The 25,983-nt window shown below is 43.2% G+C and overlaps 1 protein-coding gene across 2 annotated transcripts in view; it reads right to left on the bottom strand.

Moving 5' to 3' along the window:
• Positions 1 to 25,781, bottom strand: part of GJA5 (gap junction protein alpha 5) — a 138,584-nt gene extending 112,803 nt beyond the window's left edge. Inside the window, exon 1 of one of the 2 annotated variants that reach the window (XM_073617299.1) lies at positions 25,029 to 25,781. The gene's annotated coding sequence lies outside the window, so the exon portion shown is untranslated. The remainder of the gene's footprint in view (positions 1 to 25,028) is intronic. The other variant, XM_073617300.1, reaches the window with a different exon arrangement.
• Positions 25,782 to 25,983: the final 202 nt, after the last annotated feature.

A 25,983-nucleotide genomic window follows, 5' to 3' on the forward strand; every position in this document is an offset into this window, starting at 1 on the left:
AGAATGGGCAGACTGACTTGAGATGATAGAAAGGCAACAGTAGCTCAAATAACCACTCGTTACAACCAAGGTATGCAGAATACCATCTCTGAACACACAACACATCGAACCTTGAAGCAAATGGGCTACAGCAGAAGAAGACCACACCGGGTGCCACTCCTGTCAGCTAAGAACAGAAAACTGAAGCTGCAATTGGCACAGGATCACCAAAATTAGACAATAGAAGATTGGAAAAACGTTGCCGGGTCTGATGAGTCTCGATTTCAGCTGCGACATTCAGATGGTCGGGTCAGAATTTGGTATAAACAACATGAAAGCATGGATCCATCCTGCCTTGTATCAATGGTTCAGGCTGGTGGTGGTGGTGTAATGGTGGGGGGGATATTTTCTTGGCACACTTTGGGCCCCTTAGTACCAATTGAGCATCATTTAAACCCCACGGCCTACCTGAGTATTGTTGCTGACCATGTCCATCCCTTTATGACTACAGTGTACACATCTTCTGATGGCTCCTTCCAGCAGGATAATGCGCCATGTCGTCAAATCATCTCACCACTGGTTTCTTGAACATGACAATGAGGTCCTTGTACTCCAATGGCCTCCACAGTCACCAGATCTCATCCAATAGAGCTCCTTTGGGTTGTGGTGGAAGGGGAGATTCCCATCATGGATGTGCAGCCGACAAATCTGCAGCAACTGCGTGATGCTATCATGTCACTATGGAGCAAAATCTCTGAGGAACGTTTCCAACACCTTGTTGGATCTATGCCACGAAGAATGAAGGCAAAAGGGGGTCCAACCCGGTACTAGCAAGGTGTACCTAATAAAGTGGCCGGTGAGTGTATTTAGTACATCCATGTTGTTAAGTAATGTAAGTAGGCCCCTTTCACAAGGGTGGTCCGTCTGCTTCATTAGTTAAGTCATGTTTTTTCCAAGAAAAAAAATAGATTCAGTTTACATCAGTTTTTCATCAGCTTTTTAAATCCACCAGCTGGAGTCCTGGAGCCATTTTTGCAATTTCTTTTCATTTTTTTTGTTTACATGATTAAAAAATCATTTTAGGCCTGAAGATTACTTAAAGCTGCACTAGTGTGAAAGCAAACACAAAGTGCAATACATCGCATCTGTGTCCCCCTGAAATAGCCGACCAGTATAAAGAATGAGGCCCAATCTGCAAGGGCTTGTCATACAGTAGGTAGCTCTATGCAATTCACCTATGAGGATCCACATGATGCAACTATACAGTAAGTAGGTATCACCTATGAGGAGCCACATGGTGGAACTATACAGTAAGTAGGTATCACCTATGAGGAGCCACATGGTGGAACTATACAGTAAGTAGGTATCACCTATGAGGAGCCACATGGTGGAACTATACAATAAGTAGGTTTCACCTAGGAGGAGCCACATGGTGAAACTATACAGTAAGTAGGTATCACCTATGAGGAGCCACATGGTAGAACTATACAGTAAGTATGTATCACCTATGAGGAGCCACATGGTGGAACTATACAGTAAGTAGGTATCACCTATGAGGATTCACATGGTGCAACTATACAGTAAGTAGGTATGCCTATGAGGATCCACATGGTGGAACTATACAGTAAGTAGGTATCACCTATGAGGATTCACATGGTGCAACTATACAGTAAGTAGGTATCACCTATGAGGATCCACATGGAGAAACTATACAGTAAATAGGTATCACCTATGAGGATCCACATGGTGGAACTATACAGTAAGTAGGTATCACCTATGAGGAACCACATCGTGGAACTATACAGTAAGTAGGTATCTCCTATGAGAAGCCACATGGTGGAACTATACAGTAAGTAGGTATCACGTATGAGGATCCACATGGTGGAACTATACCGTAAGTAGGTATCACCTATGAGGAGCCACTTGGTGGAACTATACAGTAGGTATCACCTATGAGGATCCACATGGTGGAACAATGCAGGAAGTAGATATCACCCGTGAGGATCCATATGGTGGAACTATACAGTAAGTAGGTATCACCTATGAGGATCCAAATAGTGGAACTATACAGTAAGTAGGTATCACCTATGAGGAGCCACATGGTGGAACTATACAGTAAGTAGTTATCACCTATGAGGAGCCACATGGTGGAACTATACAGTAAGTAGGTATCACCTATGAGGATCCACTTGGTGGAACTATACAGTAAGTAGGTATCACGTATGAGGAGCCACATGGTGGAACTATACAGTAAGTAGGTATGCCTATGAGGATCCACATGGTGGAACTATACAGTAAGTAGGAACCACCTATGAGGATCCACATGGTGGAACTATACAGTAAGTAGATATCACCTATGAGGAGCCAAATGGCGGAATTATACAGTAAGTAGGTATCACCTATGAGGATCCACATGGCGGAACTATACAGTAAATAGGTATTTCCTATCAGGAGCCACATGGCGGAATTATACAGTAAGTAGGTATCACCTAAGAGGATCCACATGGCGGAACTATACAGTAAGTAGGTATCACCTATTAGGAGCCACATGGTGGAACTATACAGTAAGTAGGTATCACCTACGAGGAGCCACATGATAGAACTATATAGTAAGTAGGTATCACCTATGAGGAGCCACATGGTGGAACTATATAGTAAGTAGGTATCATCTATGAGGAGCCACATGGTGGAACTATACAGTAAGTAGGTATCACCTATGAGGAGCCACTTGGTGGAACTATACAGTAAGTAGGTATCACCTATGAGGATTCACATGGTGGAACTATACAGTAAGTAGGTATGCCTATGAGGATCCACATGGTGGAACTATACAGTAAGTAGGTATCACCTATGAGGATCCACATGGTGGAACTATACAGTAAGTAGGTATCACCTATGAGGATCCACATGGTGGAACTATACAGCAAGTAGGTATCACCTATGAGGAGCCACATGGTGAAAATATACAGTACGTAGGTATCACCTATGAGGAGCCACATGGTGGAACTATACAGTAAGTAGGTATCTCCTATGAGAAGCCACATGGTGGAACTATACAGTAAGTAGGTATCACCTATGAGGATTCACATGGTGGAACTATATAGTAAGTAGGTATCACCTATAAGGAGCCACATGGTGTAACTATACAGTAAGTAGGTATCACCTATGAGGATCCACATGGTGGAACTATACAGTAAGTAGGTATCGCCTATGAGGAGCCACTTGGTGGAACTATACAGTAGGTATCACCTATGAGGATCCACATGGTGGAACTATGCAGTAAGTAGATATCACCCATGAGGATCCACATGGTGAAACTATACAGTAAGTAGGTATCACCTATGAGGATCCAAATAGTGGAACTATACAGTAAGTAGGTATCACCTATGAGGAGCCACATGGTGGAACTATACAGTAAGTATGTATCACCTATGAGGATCCACATGGTGGAACTATACAGTAAGTAGGTATCACCCATGAGGATCCACACGGTGGAACTATACAGTAAGAAGGTATCACCTATGAGGATCCACATGGCGGAACCATACAGTAAGTAGGTATCACCCATGAGAATCCACGTGGCAGAACTATACAGTAAGTAGGTATCACCTATGAGGAGCCAAATGGCGGAATTATACAGTAAGTAGGTATCTCCTATGAGGAGCCACATGGCAGAATTATACAGTAAGTAGGTATCACCTATGAGGATCCACATGGCGGAACTATACAGTAAGTTGGTATCACCTATGAGCAGCCACATGGTGGAACTATACAGTAAGTAGGTATCACCCATGAGGATCCACATAGTGGAACTATATAGTAAGTAGGTATCACCTACGAGGAGCCACATGGTAGAACTATACAGTAAGTAAGTATCACCTATGAGGAGCCACTTGGTGGAACTATACAGTAGGTATCACCTATGAGGATCCACATGGTGGAACTATGCAGTAAGTAGATATCACCCGTGAGGATCCACATGGTGGAACTATACAGTAAGTAGGTATCACCTATGAGGATCCAAATAGTGGAACTATACAGTAAGTAGGTATCACCTATGAGGAGCCACATGGTGGAACTATACAGTAAGTAGGTATCACCTATGAGGAGCCACATGGTGGAACTATACAGTAAGTAGGTATCACCTATGAGGATCCACTTGGTGGAACTATACAGTAAGTAGGTATCACCTATGAGGAGCCACATGGTGGAACTATACAGTAAGTAGGTATCACCTATGAGGATTCACATGGTGGAACTATACAGTAAGTAGGTATCACCTATGAGCAGCCACATGGTGGAACTATAAAGTAAGTAGGTATCACCTACGAGGAGCCACATGGTAGAACTATACAGTAAGTAAGTATCACCTATGAGGAGCCAAATGGCGGAATTATACAGTAAGTAGGTATCACCTATGAGGATCCACATGGCGGAACTATACAGTAAATAGGTATTTCCTATCAGGAGCCACATGGCGGAATTATACAGTAAGTAGGTATCACCTAAGAGGATCCACATGGCGGAACTATACAGTAAGTAGGTATCACCTATTAGGAGCCACATGGTGGAACTATACAGTAAGTAGGTATCACCTATGAGGAGCCACATGGTGGAACTATACAGTAAGTAGGTATCATCTATGAGGAGCCACATGGTGGAACTATACAGTAAGTAGGTATCACCTACGAGGAGCCACTTGGTGGAACTATACAGTAAGTAGGTATCACCTATGAGGATTCACATGGTGGAACTATACAGTAAGTAGGTATGCCTATGAGGATCCACATGGTGGAACTATACAGTAAGTAGGTATCACCTATGAGGATCCACATGGTGGAACTATACAGTAAGTAGGTATCACCTATGAGGATCCACATGGTGGAACTATACAGTAAGTAGGTATCACCTATGAGGAGCCACATGGTGAAAATATACAGTACATAGGTATCACCTATGAGGATTCACATGGTGGAACTATATAGTAAGTAGGTATCACCTATGAGGAGCCACATGGTGTAACTATACAGTAAGTAGGTATCACCTATGAGGATCCACATGGTGGAACTATACAGTAAGTAGGTATCGCCTATGAGGAGCCACTTGGTGGAACTATACAGTAGGTATCACCTATGAGTATCCACATGGTGGAACTATGCAGTAAGTAGATATCACCCATGAGGATCCACATGGTGGAACTATACAGTAAGTAGGTATCACCTATGAGGATCTAAATAGTGGAACTATACAGTAAGTAGGTATCACCTATGAGGAGCCACATGGTGGAACTATACAATAAGTAGGTTTCACCTAGGAGGAGCCACATGGTGAAACTATACAGTAAGTAGGTATCACCTATGAGGAGCCACATGGTGGAACTATACAGTAAGTAGGTATCACCTATGAGGAGCCACATGGTAGAACTATACAGTAAGTATGTATCACCTATGAGGAGCCACATGGTGGAACTATACAGTAAGTAGGTATCACCTATGAGGATTCACATGGTGCAACTATACAGTAAGTAGGTATGCCTATGAGGATCCACATGGTGGAACTATACAGTAAGTAGGTATCACCTATGAGGATTCACATGGTGCAACTATACAGTAAGTAGGTATCACCTATGAGGATCCACATGGAGAAACTATACAGTAAATAGGTATCACCTATGAGGATCCACATGGTGGAACTATACAGTAAGTAGGTATCACCTATGAGGAACCACATCGTGGAACTATACAGTAAGTAGGTATCTCCTATGAGAAGCCACATGGTGGAACTATACAGTAAGTAGGTATCACGTATGAGGATCCACATGGTGGAACTATACCGTAAGTAGGTATCACCTATGAGGAGCCACTTGGTGGAACTATACAGTAGGTATCACCTATGAGGATCCACATGGTGGAACTATGCAGGAAGTAGATATCACCCGTGAGGATCCATATGGTGGAACTATACAGTAAGTAGGTATCACCTATGAGGATCCAAATAGTGGAACTATACAGTAAGTAGGTATCACCTATGAGGAGCCACATGGTGGAACTATACAGTAAGTAGTTATCACCTATGAGGAGCCACATGGTGGAACTATACAGTAAGTAGGTATCACCTATGAGGATCCACTTGGTGGAACTATACAGTAAGTAGGTATCACGTATGAGGAGCCACATGGTGGAACTATACAGTAAGTAGGTATGCCTATGAGGATCCACATGGTGGAAGTATACAGTAAGTAGGAACCACCTATGAGGATCCACATGGTGGAACTATACAGTAAGTAGATATCACCTATGAGGAGCCAAATGGCGGAATTATACAGTAAGTAGGTATCACCTATGAGGATCCACATGGCGGAACTATACAGTAAATAGGTATTTCCTATCAGGAGCCACATGGCGGAATTATACAGTAAGTAGGTATCACCTAAGAGGATCCACATGGCGGAACTATACAGTAAGTAGGTATCACCTATTAGGAGCCACATGGTGGAACTATACAGTAAGTAGGTATCACCTACGAGGAGCCACATGATAGAACTATATAGTAAGTAGGTATCACCTATGAGGAGCCACATGGTGGAACTATATAGTAAGTAGGTATCATCTATGAGGAGCCACATGGTGGAACTATACAGTAAGTAGGTATCACCTATGAGGAGCCACTTGGTGGAACTATACAGTAAGTAGGTATCACCTATGAGGATTCACATGGTGGAACTATACAGTAAGTAGGTATGCCTATGAGGATCCACATGGTGGAACTATACAGTAAGTAGGTATCACCTATGAGGATCCACATGGTGGAACTATACAGTAAGTAGGTATCACCTATGAGGATCCACATGGTGGAACTATACAGCAAGTAGGTATCACCTATGAGGAGCCACATGGTGAAAATATACAGTACGTAGGTATCACCTATGAGGAGCCACATGGTGGAACTATACAGTAAGTAGGTATCTCCTATGAGAAGCCACATGGTGGAACTATACAGTAAGTAGGTATCACCTATGAGGATTCACATGGTGGAACTATATAGTAAGTAGGTATCACCTATAAGGAGCCACATGGTGTAACTATACAGTAAGTAGGTATCACCTATGAGGATCCACATGGTGGAACTATACAGTAAGTAGGTATCGCCTATGAGGAGCCACTTGGTGGAACTATACAGTAGGTATCACCTATGAGGATCCACATGGTGGAACTATGCAGTAAGTAGATATCACCCATGAGGATCCACATGGTGAAACTATACAGTAAGTAGGTATCACCTATGAGGATCCAAATAGTGGGACTATACAGTAAGTAGGTATCACCTATGAGGAGCCACATGGTGGAACTATACAGTAAGTATGTATCACCTATGAGGATCCACATGGTGGAACTATACAGTAAGTAGGTATCACCCATGAGGATCCACACGGTGGAACTATACAGTAAGAAGGTATCACCTATGAGGATCCACATGGCGGAACCATACAGTAAGTAGGTATCACCCATGAGAATCCACGTGGCAGAACTATACAGTAAGTAGGTATCACCTATGAGGAGCCAAATGGCGGAATTATACAGTAAGTAGGTATCTCCTATGAGGAGCCACATGGCAGAATTATACAGTAAGTAGGTATCACCTATGAGGATCCACATGGCGGAACTATACAGTAAGTTGGTATCACCTATGAGCAGCCACATGGTGGAACTATACAGTAAGTAGGTATCACCCATGAGGATCCACATGGTGGAACTATATAGTAAGTAGGTATCACCTACGAGGAGCCACATGGTAGAACTATACAGTAAGTAAGTATCACCTATGAGGAGCCACTTGGTGGAACTATACAGTAGGTATCACCTATGAGGATCCACATGGTGGAACTATGCAGTAAGTAGATATCACCCGTGAGGATCCACATGGTGGAACTATACAGTAAGTAGGTATCACCTATGAGGATCCAAATAGTGGAACTATACAGTAAGTAGGTATCACCTATGAGGAGCCACATGGTGGAACTATACAGTAAGTAGGTATCACCTATGAGGAGCCACATGGTGGAACTATACAGTAAGTAGGTATCACCTATGAGGATCCACTTGGTGGAACTATACAGTAAGTAGGTATCACCTATGAGGAGCCACATGGTGGAACTATACAGTAAGTAGGTGTCACCTATGAGGATTCACATGGTGGAACTATACAGTAAGTAGGTATCACCTATGAGCAGCCACATGGTGGAACTATAAAGTAAGTAGGTATCACCTACGAGGAGCCACATGGTAGAACTATACAGTAAGTAAGTATCACCTATGAGGAGCCAAATGGCGGAATTATACAGTAAGTAGGTATCACCTATGAGGATCCACATGGCGGAACTATACAGTAAATAGGTATTTCCTATCAGGAGCCACATGGCGGAATTATACAGTAAGTAGGTATCACCTAAGAGGATCCACATGGCGGAACTATACAGTAAGTAGGTATCACCTATTAGGAGCCACATGGTGGAACTATACAGTAAGTAGGTATCACCTATGAGGAGCCACATGGTGGAACTATACAGTAAGTAGGTATCATCTATGAGGAGCCACATGGTGGAACTATACAGTAAGTAGGTATCACCTACGAGGAGCCACTTGGTGGAACTATACAGTAAGTAGGTATCACCTATGAGGATTCACATGGTGGAACTATACAGTAAGTAGGTATGCCTATGAGGATCCACATGGTGGAACTATACAGTAAGTAGGTATCACCTATGAGGATCCACATGGTGGAACTATACAGTAAGTAGGTATCACCTATGAGGATCCACATGGTGGAACTATACAGTAAGTAGGTATCACCTATGAGGAGCCACATGGTGAAAATATACAGTACATAGGTATCACCTATGAGGATTCACATGGTGGAACTATATAGTAAGTAGGTATCGCCTATGAGGAGCCACATGGTGTAACTATACAGTAAGTAGGTATCACCTATGAGGATCCACATGGTGGAACTTTACAGTAAGTAGGTATCGCCTATGAGGAGCCACTTGGTGGAACTATACAGTAGGTATCACCTATGAGTATCCACATGGTGGAACTATGCAGTAAGTAGATATCACCCATGAGGATCCACATGGTGGAACTATACAGTAAGTAGGTATCACCTATGAGGATCCAAATAGTGGAACTATACAGTAAGTAGGTATCACCTATGAGGAGCCACATGGTGGAACTATACAGTAAGTATGTATCACCTATGAGGATCCACATGGTGGAACTATACAGTAAGTAGGTATCACCCATGAGGATCCACATGGTGGAACTATACAGTAAGTAGGTATCACCTATGAGGAGCCACACGGTGGAACAAAACAGTAAGAAGGTATCACCTATGAGGATCCACATGGCGGAACCATACAGTAAGTAGGTATCACCCATGAGAATCCACATGGCAGAACTATACAGTAAGTAGGTATCACCTATGAGGAGCCAAATGGCGGAATTATACAGTAAGTAGGTATCTCCTATGAGGAGCCACATGGCAGAATTATACAGTAAGTAGGTTTTACCTATGAGGATCCACATGGCGGAACTATACAGTAAGTAGGTATCACCTATGAGCAGCCACATGGTGGAACTATACAGTAAGTAGGTATCACCTACGAGGAGCCACATGGTAGAACTATACAGTAAGTAAGTATCACCTATGAGGAGCCACATGGTGGAACTATACAGTAAGTAGGTATCACCTATGAGGATCCACATGGTGGAACTATACAGTAAGTAGGTATCACCTATGAGGAGCCACTTGGTGGAACTATACAGTAAGTAGGTATCACCTATGAGGATTCACATGGTGGAACTATACAATAAGTAGGTATACCTATGAGGATCCACATGGTGGAACTATACAGTAAGTAGGTATCACCTATGAGGAGCCACATGGTGAAAATATACAGTAAGTAGGTATCACCTATGAGGAGCCACATGGTGAAACTATACAGTAAGTAGGTATCTCCTATGAGAAGCCACATGGTGGAACTATACAGTAAGTAGGTATCACCTATGAGGATTCACATGGTGGAACTATATAGTAAGTAGGTATCACCTATGAGGAGCCACATGGTGGAACTATACAGTAAGTAGGTATCACTTATGAGGAACCACATGGTGGAACTATACAGTAAGTAGGTATCACCTATGAGGAGCCACTTAGTGGAACTATACAGTAAGTAGGTATCACCTATGAGGAGCCACTTGGTGAAACTATACAGTAGGTATCACCTATGAGGATCCACATGGTGGAACTATACAGCAAGTAGATATCACCCATGAGGATACACATGGTGGAACTATACAGTAAGTAGGTATCACCTATGAGGATCCACATGGTGGAACTATACAGTAAGTAGGTATCACCTATGAGGAGCCACTTGGTGGAACTATACAGTAAGTAGGTATCACCTATGAGGATTCACATGGTGGAACTATACAATAAGTAGGTATACCTATGAGGATCCACATGGTGGAACTATACAGTAAGTAGGTATCACCTATGAGGAGCCACATGGTGAAAATATACAGTAAGTAGGTATCACCTATGAGGAGCCACATGGTGAAACTATACAGTAAGTAGGTATCTCCTATGAGAAGCCACATGGTGGAACTATACAGTAAGTAGGTATCACCTATGAGGATTCACATGGTGGAACTATATAGTAAGTAGGTATCACCTATGAGGAGCCACATGGTGGAACTATACAGCAAGTAGGTATCACCTATGAGAAACCACATGGTGGAACTATACAGTAAGTAGGTATCACCTATGAGGAGCCACTTGGTGGAACTATACAGTAAGTAGGTATCACCTATGAGGAGCCACTTGGTGAAACTATACAGTAGGTATCACCTATGAGGATCCACATGGTGGAACTATACAGTAAGTAGATATCACCCATGAGGATACACATGGTGGAACTATACAGTAAGTAGGTATCACCCATGAGGAGACACATGGTGAAACTATACAGTAAGTAGGCATCACCCATGAGGAGCCACTTGGAGGAACTATACAGTAAGTAGGTATCACCCATGAGGATCCACATGGTGGAACTATACAGTAAGTAGGTATCACCTATGAGGAGCCACTTGGTGGAACTATACAGTAAGTAGGTATCACCTATTAGGAGCCACATGGTGGATCTACACAGTAAGTAGGTATCACCTATGAGAATTCACATAGTGGAACTATATAGTAAGTAGGTATCACCTATGAGGAGCCACTTGGTGGAACTCTACAGTAGGTATCGCCTATGAGGATCCACATGGTGGAATTATACAGTAAGTAGATATCACCCATGAGGATCCACATGGCGGAACTATACATATACAGTAAGTAGGTATCACCTATGAGGATCCAAATGGTGGAACTATACAGTAAGTAGGTATCACCTTTGCGGAGCTACATGGTGGAACTATACAGTAAGTAGGTATCACCTATGAGGATCCACTTGGTGGAACTATACAGTAAGTAGGTATCACCCATGAGGAGCCACTTGGTGGAACTATACAGTAAGTGGGTATCACCCATGAGGATCCACTTGGTGGAACTATACAGTAAGTAGGTTTCACCTGTGAGGATCCACATGGTGGAACTATACAGTAAGTAGGTATCACCTATGAGGAGCCACATGTTGGAAATATACAGTAAGTAGGTATCACCTATGAGGAGCCACTTGGTGGAACTATATAGTAAGTAGGTATTACCGATGAGGAGTCACATGGTGGAACTATATAGTAAGTAGGTAACACCTAGGAGGAGCCACATGGTGGAACTATACAGTAAGTAGGTATCACCTATGAGGATCCACATGGTGGACCTATACAGTATGTAGGTATCACCGATGAGGATTCACATGGTGGAACTATATAGTAAGTAGGTATCAGCTATGAGGAGCCACATGGTGGAACTATACAATAAGTAGGTATACCTATGAGGATCCACATGGTGGAACTATACAGTAAGTAGGTATCACCTATGAGGAGCCACATGGTGAAAATATACAGTAAGTAGGTATCACCTATGAGGAGCCACATGGTGAAACTATACAGTAAGTAGGTATCTCCTATGAGAAGCCACATGTTGGAACTGTACAGTAAGTAGGTATCACCTATGAGGAGCCACTTGGTGAAACTATACAGTAGGTATCACCTATGAGGATCCACATGGTGGAACTATACAGCAAGTAGATATCACCCATGAGGATACACATGGTGGAACTATACAGTAAGTAGGTATCACCCATGAGGAGCCACATGGTGAAACTATACAGTAAGTAGGCATCACCCATGAGGAGCCACTTGGAGGAACTATACAGTAAGTAGGTATCACCCATGAGGATCCACATGGTGGAACTATACAGTAAGTAGGTATCACCTATGAGGAGCCACTTGGTGGAACTATACAGTAAGTAGGTATCACCTATTAGGAGCCACATGGTGGATCTACACAGTAAGTAGGTATCACCTATGAGAATTCACATAGTGGAACTATATAGTAAGTAGGTATCACCTATGAGGAGCCACTTGGTGGAACTATACAGTAGGTATCGCCTATGAGGATCCACATGGTGGAACTATACAGTAAGTAGATATCACCCATGAGGATCCACATGGCGGAACTATACATATACAGTAAGTAGGTATCACCTATGAGGATCCAAATGGTGGAACTATACAGTAAGTAGGTATCACCTTTGCGGAGCTACATGGTGGAACTATACAGTAAGTAGGTATCACCTATGAGGATCCACTTGGTGGAACTATACAGTAAGTAGGTATCACCCATGAGGAGCCACTTGGTGGAACTATACAGTAAGTGGGTATCACCCATGAGGATCCACTTGGTGGAACTATACAGTAAGTAGGTTTCACCTGTGAGGATCCACATGGTGGAACTATACAGTAAGTAGGTATCACCTATGAGGAGCCACATGTTGGAAATATACAGTAAGTAGGTATCACCTATGAGGAGCCACTTGGTGGAACTATATAGTAAGTAGGTATTACCGATGAGGAGTCACATGGTGGAACTATATAGTAAGTAGGTAACACCTAGGAGGAGCCACATGGTGGAACTATACAGTAAGTAGGTATCACCTATGAGGATCCACATGGTGGACCTATACAGTATGTAGGTATCACCGATGAGGATTCACATGGTGGAACTATATAGTAAGTAGGTATCAGCTATGAGGACCCACATGGTGGAACTTTACAGTAAGCAGATTTCACCTATGAGGAGCCACTTGGTGAAACTATACAGTAGGTATCACCTATGAGGATCCACATGGTGGAACTATACAGCAAGTAGATATCACCCATGAGGATACACATGGTGGAACTATACAGTAAGTAGGTATCACCCATGAGGAGCCACATGGTGAAACTATACAGTAAGTAGGTATCACCCATGAGGAGCCAGTTGGAGGAACTATACAGTAAGTAGGTATCACCTATGAGGAGCCACATGGTGGAACAATACAGTAAGTAGGTATCACCCATGAGGGTCCACATGGTAGAACTATACAGTAAGGAGGTATAACCTATGAGGAGCCACTTGGTGGAACTATACAGTAAGTAGGTATCACCTATGAGGAGCCACATGTTGGAAATATACAGTAAGTAGGTATTACCTATGAGGAGCCACTTGGTGGAACTATATAGTAAGTAGGTATTACCGATGAGGAGTCACATGGTGGAACTATATAGTAAGTAGGTAACACCTAGGAGGAGCCACATGGTGGAACTATACAGTAAGTAGGTATCACCTATGAGGATCCACATGGTGGACCTATACAGTATGTAGGTATCACCGATGAGGATTCACATGGTGGAACTATATAGTAAGTAGGTATCAGCTATGAGGACCCACATGGTGGAACTTTACAGTAAGCAGATTTCACCTATGAGGAGCCACTTGGTGAAACTATACAGTAGGTATCACCTATGAGGATCCACATAGTGGAACTATACAGCAAGTAGATATCACCCATGAGGATACACATGGTGGAACTATACAGTAAGTAGGTATCACCCATGAGGAACCACATGGTGAAACTATACAGTAAGTAGGTATCACCCATGAGGAGCCAGTTGGAGGAACTATACAGTAAGTAGGTATCACCTATGAGGAGCCACATGGTGGAACAATACAGTAAGTAGGTATCACCCATGAGGGTCCACATGGTAGAACTATACAGTAAGGAGGTATAACCTATGAGGAGCCACTTGGTGGAACTATACAGTAAGTAGGTATCACCTATGACGATCCACTTGGTGGAACTATAGGCAAAATAAAAAATGACATATACTATATGATGCACTGTCAGTAACATCAGTACTGTTCATACTGTCATTTTGTACATATTGTGGTTTTATCACATTAGGTTTTGTGGTCCTTCATATAGTTATATGATTAATTTAACCACATAAAATTAATTTAAACTGTTTTAAAAATGTAATGATCTTAATGAAAATGCATGTCTGTGTATCAATATGCGCCTTGTCACATACAGAATACTGGGATCTTTTGTCCATCCTTCGACTTTGATGCTAATGTTCTGAATTTTTCGTATCATCATAAGACAACTTATCAAACTAAATCTGTTGATTATTTAATTTCCTAAATAAATGTCACATTTCGCTGTGATATCTTTCCCTAAGATGGTCAGATAAGGAAGCACAAATACATCCTTTATGGAAGTTCAGTGGATTGTTCTAGGCTAGGACCTGAGCACAGCTGTGCATTATGCTGCAGAAAAATTCCGCTTTTTACAGCAGTCTCCAAAGAGGACCCCCGGGTGACTGTCCACATGTATATGGAGGGCAAGGCTTGTGATGTGGATGGACAATTCAATCCTTGTGCCCTGATAAAGTTACCAACTATGCCTCCCTTTCATGTGACTGGGTCATTAATCTACGTCTCCAATCCAGGACTCTGCACAAGGGCCTTCAACTTCTTCTGCTCTTACTCTTAGGTGAGAATCTTTCCAGTCTGCCCCACCATAGCAGCTCAACTCCTAGGTGGCATATGTACCAACCTATGTATCTACCTTGCATTTAGTGATCAGCTGACCACAAGTCTACCAGGCCCACATCTCTCATTCATCACTGTCTCTTCATCCCTAGATATCCACAGAGGGCCTTCAGATCAGTGTTCCTTAACCCTATTTCAGTCAAGGCACCCCTTAAAATTATGGACAATCTCAAGGCACCCCATTCTAAAATGTAAAAAATTATTCTAATAGTTTTACATAACGCGGCAGCATGGACACACGTAGGATACCCAACATTAGAGGTAATTTATTCCTCTAAGGCAAATACATTTTTGCACACTGGTACTGGCTAGTATTCCAGTATTTCTCCTCTCCCTTAGTTTCTCTCAGTCACTCAGCTAATGTGTCCCCAGTGTTGAAGGAGGGGGTAGGGAAGGGTCATACAAGGATGCTGTGCAGGCGATCGACACCCTTCTTATCAATATTGATGACATCTTTGTCGCTGGAAGTTTGAAATGGTGCACCATAAAAACCTATGGCTTTGTGTAACTAAAAGACAGAATTGATCCACCTGCTGGCTTGTATACATTTTTGGGCATTTTTTGGCCATTTTGCCAAGGCACCCCTGAACAAACCTCAAGGCACCCCAAGATGCCTGGCCACCCTAGTTGAAAAAGGCTGCTTTAGATTGTTATACAGGAATAACTTGAAGCTGATGCCCAGGAACTGCTGGGAACCCAAACTCAAACCTGAAGTGGGTCTAGAACAGGGGTTGAATAGCAACTTTTGGTGCAGGGGGTAGGTACAACCCAGAGGACCCTAGTGCACCAACTCGGCCACGCTTCCACTCTCCCTCTTCCCTGTTTCCCCTGGACCCCCATCCCAGGCTGAAGCTTCTCTCCAGGTACTCTCTGCTCACCGGGCGGGCAGGGCTGGACAGCGATTGCTGCACTCTGCTCCAATACGGTGTACACCATCCCAGCAGGTAGGGGGCAGCCTACAATCTGTCCTCGCTCTCATCCCGTACTCGGTAGGACACAGACGGGGGACCTTTTACTCCTCTTCACCGGTAAGCCTTTAGGCATGTCTGCGTCAAAAGTGGTGCGGCCTGTCTACAGGGCATCAGAGACTCTGAGGGGCAATTGTCCCCTGGCCCATGTCACCTCTGGTCTAGAATCAGATACAGTTTTTTATGTTTTTAATGCATGCTAAATAATGCGCAAGGCTTCATTCACACCAAAATTGCACAAATTTCTCGCAAACCACAAAAATGCGCTGCCCCTTTGTAGACGCACAGCACACCATTAGTTCTTATTTTGCCTCCCATTCATTTTTAATAGCACCCCTATGCATCTTGCTAACACACGTGCAATACCAATGCATTTTGGTTCACTACTATTTTTAAAATGATGCAGGTACCTTTTTTGTGCATTTCTCGAACATAGGGTAGCGCATTGAAATGAATGTGTTTCCCTAAATGTGATGCAGGAGAATGCGTGGAAACATACAAAAAAAGCATGGATGCTTGATCGCACCTCTTGGAGTGAACGGAGCTTAAGCCCTGGAAGATTTTACCCCCTTCTTGAACAGAACATTTTTTGCGATTCGGCACTGTGTCGCTTTAACTAACAATTGCGCGGCCATGCGACATTACACCCAAATAAAGTTGATGTCCTTTTTTTCCCATAAATAGAGATTTCTTTTAGTGGCATTTGATCACCTCTGCGGTTTTTACTCTTTGCGCTATAAACAAGAAAAGAGCGTCAATTTTGAAAAAAAAGCAATATTTCTTTTCTTTTATACTTTTTGCTATCTGCGATTTTTATCGTGACTGCGACATTATGGCAGACACATCGGACAATTTTGACACTATTTTGGGACCATTGTCATTTATACAGCGATCAGTGCTATAAAAATGCTCTGATTACTGTGTAAATGACACTGGCAGGGAAGGGGTTAAACACTAGGGGGCGATCAAGGGGTTAAGTGTGTCCTAGGGAGTGATTCTAACTGTAGGGGAGGATGGGCTACCACTGACATGACAGCGATCACTGCTCCCGATGACAGGGAGCAGTAGATCCCTGTCATGTCACTAGACAGAATGGGGAAATGCCTTGTTTACATGGGCATCTCCCCATTCTGTGGCTCCGTGACAAGATCGCCGGGATACCGTCAGACATCGCATCCGCGGGTCCCGCGGCCACGGTCACGCTGTATGCGGCGGGTGCGTGCCCCGCCAATTAAAGGAGACATACAGGTACACCCATTTGCCCACCGCTGCCACTGTGCCAACGTATATCGGCGTGCAGCGGTCGGCAAGTGGTTAAAGTGATTTTAAAGGTAAATGTTATACTTACCTGCTCTGTGCAAGGGTTTTGCACAAAGTGGCCCCGATCCTCCTTTTCTGTGGTCCAACAGTGGTTCTCCTGGCTCCTCCTCTTCATCAAGTGCCCCCACGGAGATCCTCATTCCATGAGGGCACTCGTGCTGGCAAGCTCCCGAGTCCTGCTACTGTGTCCTATTGCTATCAATCTATCCAATGAGGATCTGAGACAGCGGCTGGAGCTGCTGGGCTCGTTCTCATCACTGGAACCATCGGGTTTATGTAAGAAAAAGGGGGCTCTGGGGTGGCTGCTGCAGCACAGAAGGTTTTTCACCTTAATGCATACAATGCATTAAGGTGAAAAAGCTTGAGACTTTACAACTCCTTTAAATGTACCACATACAGGCATTTATTACCACTCACAGAGATCACAGTACTACCCCTGACATCTGTCTTTTCTGTCTAGAAGGTTGGCACAATTTTTTTTCAGGCCTCATCTAGGGTCACCATCTGAAGATGATGGCTCAGAGATTATACAATTATGTAAATCCTGGTGCCTGCGAAGTTCTCAATTTGTGGATTGCTACAAAGTTACAATGTTGCCTTTAAAAGGGTAAGTTCACCTTTATTGGCTTGTGTCAAAAACAATGCCATGCATTACAGCGTCCTTAGTACATTACTATGCGGTGCTCCATTTTTTAAAGATACATGTGATAGCATGGGCAGGTTTTCTTTATGGAGATATTGAGGCTCCAATGTCTTCTCTGCCCTCCAATACAGCTATTCAAACACAGATTGTGCTTGAATAGCTGCATCCTTGGCTACACCACTAGGTGGGAAATTTCAGCTATGACCCTGAAGATGACATAACACACTTCAATTCCAGGGTCATCAGTCATAGGAGGGATCAGGGAAGAGATGCCCTCAAGTTCCTCCTGTTCTCACTGCATGAGCACTTTTCTACAGTGCCTGGGAGAGCCTGGGAACCACTGCGGGTGCTGCCGGTGGGGGCGCATTTGGGTCTACAACCACCCCGGATCACTTTTTCCTGCTGCTAGACTTCAGCAGTAGCCATGCTCTTGCATTAACCACTAGTCTACCATGCCATTTTTAAACATACCTTGGTAGACAAGTGGTTAAACCGAGCAGAACGAGTCTTCAGAAGCCATTGCTGTGTCTGGATATGGCTTGGCACCTTGAGCAGTAATCAGCGGTCTTGATTCCATTCCTCTGGAGGTGCATGCCTGCGTTGCTGGTGACTTGACTTATTGCGGCAGGTCGGTCTGTGTACATTACCATGACTTCTGTGTACACAAGGGAAATTGAATATCACACCTAGACTGTTTGGACAAACTCCCGATCCTGTGCATCTGCCTGTAAACATTCAGAAGACTAATACCAAGCTGCAGCCCTATGCAATGTCTCCGCTGCAAGCCATGGCGGAGCACAGACCCCTCTCACTCTACCCATCCAGGCTTTATACAGGATTTCCATGTATTTTCACCATATACATAACAATCTGACAATCCTTGTATAATCATCTTTATATTAACCAAAACGATGTAATATAAGGATCGACCTAATCTGTCCAATCAAATTGTATCCAATCAGGCAGAACCTTATGCTACACAGTTGTTGGTCCTTCTAAAGGAGATTGTATAATCGGATTGTAACGTGTGTGGTAAACCTTACACTGATGGCCAATGAAACTATTACAAGGAGCAAAGTGCTAAGTGTGCAGCACCCATGGCAGCCAATCAGAATCCATCTTGTACATGGCCCTACTTCATGCATATTTGAATACTATATTTTACATTTACTAAGGGGTCTATTTTATAAAAATTATTTGTTGGATGAATGTGACAAGCATTCCCCCATCCTTGATGAATTTTGGGTGTGTTTTTCTTAATACAGTGATTTCCTATGATTGTCAGCTCCATCTAGTGGACATAATGTGCATTTATTTCTGAAATTTGTCAATACTACACTATGGGCATCTATCTATCTTACTATCTACCATATGGTGTGTGATCACCCCGTGTAGAATAATAAATAAACCACATATAGTCAATGTCCAATGTGCAACAAAACGTCCATATGCAAACAAAAAGTGTGGTGAACAGGAGCACTCCTTCAACCAAGATGGAATCTTCACACCACAGCATTAGTGCGCCATTCACCTCTCCCCATTAGGTGTGAACTCACCAAAGTTGTTTGTCTTACACTCTTGTGTTCGGCAGTAGAGCGGTTTTACGCAACACGGGGTAAACAGATCCAGCCAAGCGATCTCCTCCTTCTGCTGTTGTGAGTGTAATCAGCTCATATACATAGGGGATAAAGAAAAGCTCCACTAGTGCAGTATGTTCAAAAATACGTAAACGGTTTATTTAAAACCTTCATGTATTGCGCTTACAAATAAAGCATTAAAAACAAGTATGGGACAAAACCTTCTGTAACGATGCAGCGATATGGTCTAAACATCAGGGTGCTATCTTACCACACTCGGGACCTCACTGCAAAACATCACCTCTGATCCTTCCTAACATGTCCTACTGGTTGCCATACAGCCACGTACCAACGCATTTCGTCATCATGACTTTGTCCAGGGATTGGCTGTACGGCACGGCAACCCTCCTTATATGGCAATGTCATGCATCTAATTACCTGCTGCACTCTCTTATTTCATTGTATTGTAAAGCTAGAGACTGCAGTCCCAAGTGCAGAGCAGCGCCATCTCCTGCACTGCACCCAGAACCACAACTAAACCAACCTCACATAAAGCCACAATAAGCCCATGCGAGGATGCATTCCGCAGCGATGTACAATACACATGAATCAAGGAAAGGACTCACATACCATCACTGCCAACCACATCCTTCCACGTCCAACAGGTGGACTGGGTGGTACAACCGAATGTAAACAACAACCCAAGAATAGAAGAATATGAAATTATTGCATAAAATATATGTGCATAAACAACTAAATTGATGGGAAAGGTGTAGTCTAAAACCCTAGATAAATTAAAATTTGCTCAAAAGTTGCTAATGAAGCAATTTAGATCCAGATCGATATTTATCCCCTTAGGTGTTAAAGTATTTAAAAAATAAATCCACTTAGTTTCTCTCTGTGATAGATTCCTCGTTAAATTAGACCCCCTCCAGGTAGAATAAACTCTATTAATCCCACTAATTTGAAGGAGTGTAGGGTCCCTATTATGAACATTCCTAAACTGTAAGGACACACTATGTTGTTTGAAGCCATTTTTTATGTTGGTAATATGCTCCGAGATATGTTTCTTTGTTAATCTCTAATGCCCCATACAAACTATTAGATTTTCTCCAGATTTTTGTCTTCGGCTTTACCAAAACCATGTAGTACAAAGGCCTGCCTGATTGCATACAAATTTAAACTCTTAAGGTTTGAACTCATATTATATGGTTTTGGTAAATCTGAAGACAAAAATCTGCATAAAAACTAATAGTGTGTATGGGATCTTAGTGCATCCAACATAGTAAAGCCCACATGGGCACCAAAAGTAAGTAAACCACGGTGATGAACTCAGCAATAGCGAATGTATTATTACCCTTACTACTAAATGAGGTACGACCAAGGCTGGACCAAGACATTGTGCTGCCTGGGTCCAAGAATGAAATGCTGCCCCCCAAAAAAATCACGCCCCCCAAAGGACCTCCACATCCATTATTTTATATCATGGTAATTAAAACGAAAATTAAATTTATCAGGAAGTCAGCTTTGCATGCAACAGCACCTTGTCTATATGCAAAATTTTATGACATCCAATTATGTTCAATTCCAAGGGGCTGGCCAGGGTAGTATAGGGGCAGGCTAGGGTGGTATATGGACAGGCAATGGAAGTATATGGACAGGCTAAGGCAGTATAGTGGCAGGCTAGGGTAGTTTATAGACAGGCTAGGGCAGTATAGGGGAAGGCTAGGGTAGTATATGGACAGGCTAGGGTAGTATATAGACAGGCTAGGGCAGTATAGGGGTGGACTAGGGTAGTATAGGGGCAGGCGGAGTGGCAGGGGGGGGGAGTTGTCATCATGACACACAAAGCTACTGGAAAAAAAATCTTGGTTGTCAATTTGCTGGTAAATAGACGGGAAGAAGAGGCGGCTGTGGTTCAGTTTGCTGCCCCTCTCAAAGGACCCACTGGGACCCATTGTAGGGCCGGCTGTGGGTACGGCCACTGTTACTGATTCTTGCGGACCTGCATGATATACACTTCCTATAGGAAAAAAAAAGCTTTTTTTCCCCAAAATTTAATTTTTGCTGTCCAGGTGGATCAAGGATTTGTGGTCCATCCTTGTCCAATCACTGCAAGTAACTATTGAAACCCAAAGACACATTCAGGGTCAGAATCAGCACTTACAATGTTGGTTCTATACTGTCATGGCTACAATTCGGTATGCCAACCTTGGAGTCACTGTAGTTTATATTTTGCATACACTCCTCTTTGGTTCATTTGCACAGGCTGATAATTGGCAGATTGATTGGTTGCTTGAGATGACTGTACAGTAATACTGCTCACTGATTGGTTGCTAGAGGTTACTGCACATCATTACTGCTCACCGATTGGTTGCTGGAGGTTACAGAACATCATCTCCTCACTGCCTGCACACCATGGACTGGGGTAATGAGGGGACCCGTCAATAGACAGAAAACTCCTAGGGATCCTAGAACTCTTGGGATCAGTGGCAGTGTTGGGGGGAGGATGTGATCAATGGCAATGCTGATTTTTTTTCTTTCCGACTACCAATATAAAGAAGAGTTTCAACAGTGACCACCAATGTAATAGAGGTTTACACTGACCACTAATGTAATAGAAGCATTCACAGTAACAACCAATGTAAGGAGGGATTTACACTGACCACCAATGTAAGGGGGACCTTCACACTGGCCACTATTGTGAATGAAAGCATTGTACACCAAGCCCCAATGTAATGAGAAGATTTACACTGACCACCAATGTAAGGGGGACCTTCACACTGACCACTACTGTGAATGAAAGCATTGTACACCAAGCCCCAATGTAATGAGAAGATTTACACTGACCACCAATGTAAGGGGGACCTTCAAACTGGCCACTACTGTAAATGAAATGATTCTACACCAAGCCCCAATGTAATGAGAAGATTTACACTGACCACCAATGTAACTGAGACATTTAGCCTACGTTCACATTTGTGTGTGACGAGAACGCATGCAAAATCGCTTTCCTGACACCAAAGAAACATGCTGCCCTTTAGCAGATACACAGCAGTGCCATTAATAGTTAATGACACCCTCACACATCTGCTGACATGTGACATGTGGAACTGTTTGATTTTGAAAAAGTGTTAGGGACTTTTTTCCGCAGTTCTAGTGCATAGAGCAGCCCATTGAAATAATTGGCTTCCCTACACATGACCTACATCTTTATCCACCTTGTCAGTGCACCTTTGCATCCTAAAACGCCTGCTAACCTCTGCACCCCAAACCTCCCCCATCCTCTCCAATCCAACCCTCCACCCCTTTAACTCTACTTGCCTCCTCTGCTCATCTTTGCACCCACTTTCCTTACCTCCATACATCCCCTCCTTGCTCACCTGTGCACCCCAAACTGTAATTCCTTCTCTGCCCACCTCTACACACCCCACACTACCCTCACACTTTGGCGTTACGTTAACGTGCATAAAAGCGCACCCATGAAACATGGCAAAAAGAAAAAAGAAAAAGTGCGGCAAAAGTCATACATAGTTCAGCGTTCAAAGAGGTACATGAGATGCTTTGCCACGCATCGGGCCGCCCTTTGAAATCAATGCATGTGGCGCACAAACGCAAAAAAAAAAGTGGCGCAGCTTTACAAGTGTTCCCAAAACGCAAAAATGTGAATGCTCCCTTAATCGCAGAAAAACTTGATCTGGTGCGCTTAACGTTTGTTTATATCTCACAGATAATTCTTTCTGCGATTAAAAAACTAAACAAAGGCAGAAGGTTACTGTGAGTGTTGCATTACTTGTTTACAACAAAAAAAAAAGAAAGAAAAACTTAAAGTTCATTTTCTTGCTTCTCGTATCTTTTAGGCTGCATGTCAGCGGTTTGAATAGCAGGGCAGATTTGCCGCGATTCTGCCTGCGATTTGCAAAGCGCCGATGTGTGAATGACAAATCACGGGACTCACGTTTGAGAAGCCATTGAAGTCTTTTGAACGACACCTAAAATCGCTGTGCAATAAATCGCGCTGCAATCGCGGCAACCCGCATCGCGTGAAGCATGTCACTCCACAAAAAAAGTTCAGGAGCTACTTTTGGGCGACATGCTTCACGTGATGTGGGTTGCCGCGATTGCGGCGGGATTTATCGCACCGCGTTTTTAGGTGTCATTCATAAGAATGGCATCTCAAACGTGAGTCCCGTGATTTGTCATTCACACATCGGCGCTTTTCAAATCGCGGACAGAATTGCGGCAAATCTGCCCTGCGATTCAAAACGCTGGCGTGTGAATGCAGCCTTATAGATAATCTAAGGCTTGGTTCACACTTCTGCGACTTGGGAGACCCCCAAGTCGCATGACATGTGAAATCATATGGGAGGCCCCATTCACACTTGTGCGACCTGAAAGTCGTGCGACTTTGACGTGATTTTGACGCAACTTTGATGTGACTTGAAGCAATGCCTGTGTGATCTTGAGGTCTTTGGACCTCAAGTCGCATCAAAGTGCGACCAAAGTAGTGCAGGGACTACTTTGAAGTCGCACAGATATGAATGGTACTCATTGGAAATCATGGGGTAGGACTTGTCATGCGTTTTTGCAGTCCCAAGTCACAGGACAAGTCACACAAGTCGTGTTAGTAGATAGCTGCCCTGGTTAACACTACTAAAGTCACTCCAACTTTAGAAAAGGTTCTTATACTACTTCAAGGCGACTTCTATGCGACTGGTGCCCATAGACTTTAATGGAGCCAAGTCAGATCCTCATCTATATAAGGCCCCTTTCTTACTTGCGCGACCTGAAAGTCGGGCGACTTCGCCGCGACTTTGATGTGATTTTTGACGCAACTTCGATGTGACTTGAAGCAATGCCTGTGTAATCTTGAGGTCTATGGACCTCAAGTCGCATCAAAGTCAGACCAAAGTAGTGCAGGGATAATTTTGAAGTTGCACAGATATGAGCGGTACTCATTGGAAATCATGGGGTAGGACTTGTCATGCGACTTTGTAGTCCCAAGTCGCAGGACAAAGTTGCACAAGCTCCTTAATCTGATTCGGATTCGACATTACAGGACGATTACCCAGGCATTCCCTAAAAGTCACTTCAAAGTCTCATCAAACTAGTACACAAGTCGCCCGGAAAGTCGCCCCCCGGCAAAGTTGCACCGTGCGCTGCGAGATTTTCAGGTCGCCGTAGTGCGTCCCGAGCCTAAAAGGTAAGGAACGTACCAAACTAACTAATATAGACAGAAAATCACCAAAATAACCGCCCGTACGAGTCGCAGAAGTCCGCCTCTGACCGCCCCGTCCCGATTTCTTACACATAATTTGATACATGAAGAATAAATAGGACATTCATGGCAAAGTTTAGAACACTTGAAATGAGTTCCTCCTGATCTCGTGGATAATCTCATTACAGAATATTTTTAAGATATAATAAAACAAAAAATATTGGGTTTACCTTGTCTGGGGTCACTGTGGTCCCGGGACTACATGAAGGAAGAGCGAGTCGCTCAGTGAAGGGTCAACAGCGATGGATGGCTCAGCTCCTTGTGGCATGCTGAGATGTTCCCTCTCTCTCCCTTTCTCTATAGACGGGTCTTCTTAGGAGACATTGCCGGTGGTAAGAGCTGGTGCCATCAGCTGGCAGTTGTAGGGCATGGCGAGTCACCGAGGGTCCTGGACGTCTCTCCGAAAAACTTTCTTTCTTGTGACTATTTGTTGTATTGTGGGACTGCCGGCTCAGACACAGAGAAGCAGCTGACCCGCCTGCTCTTCCTTCCAAGGACTGGATAGGGATAGAAATGTGATGCTGAGCAGACGGGAGAGGGAACAGAGTCTCTTGGCCCGGGTTCAGGACTTCCTCTGACTTTAAGGCCACTCTATATTTAATAAAGGCATCGCAATCTATCGAAAAGGAAGTCCGATTGTCTTAGGGAAACAATAGCGCGGCGAGTATTTGGCAATATGGCCCGAATGGTCTGCTATTTAAGTGCTTCGATTTTTGTGCTGTTTATTTTTTTTGTACATCACATTTATTATTTTTTTTTCTTGAACTATATATTTTTTAACATACAAATACTTGTACTCTTTTAAAATATATTTTTTTTAAATAATTGTACACTTTTTAAAAATAATATTTGTATTTTCCTTGTTATTAATTTTATATATACAATTTATACAAATACATAATTTTTAAATAATTGTACACTTATCGTTCAAAACTCGTCCCTTCTCGAGTTCACATCATTGTGGTTTCTTTTCAAATAGAAATAGACAAGAGTTAGACACACTGAAGATTCCTTCTTTAATAATAATCATGTAAAAAAATGTTCACGTCCTACCCCTCCCACCTATTATTTACCCTACTCTATTCCCCCCCCCGCCTTACTCTAGGTGTTTATCCTTTTATCCCT

Source organism: Aquarana catesbeiana, linkage group LG02, assembly GCF_042186555.1.
Source record: "Aquarana catesbeiana isolate 2022-GZ linkage group LG02, ASM4218655v1, whole genome shotgun sequence".
Taxonomy (NCBI): Eukaryota; Metazoa; Chordata; class Amphibia; order Anura; family Ranidae; genus Aquarana; species Aquarana catesbeiana.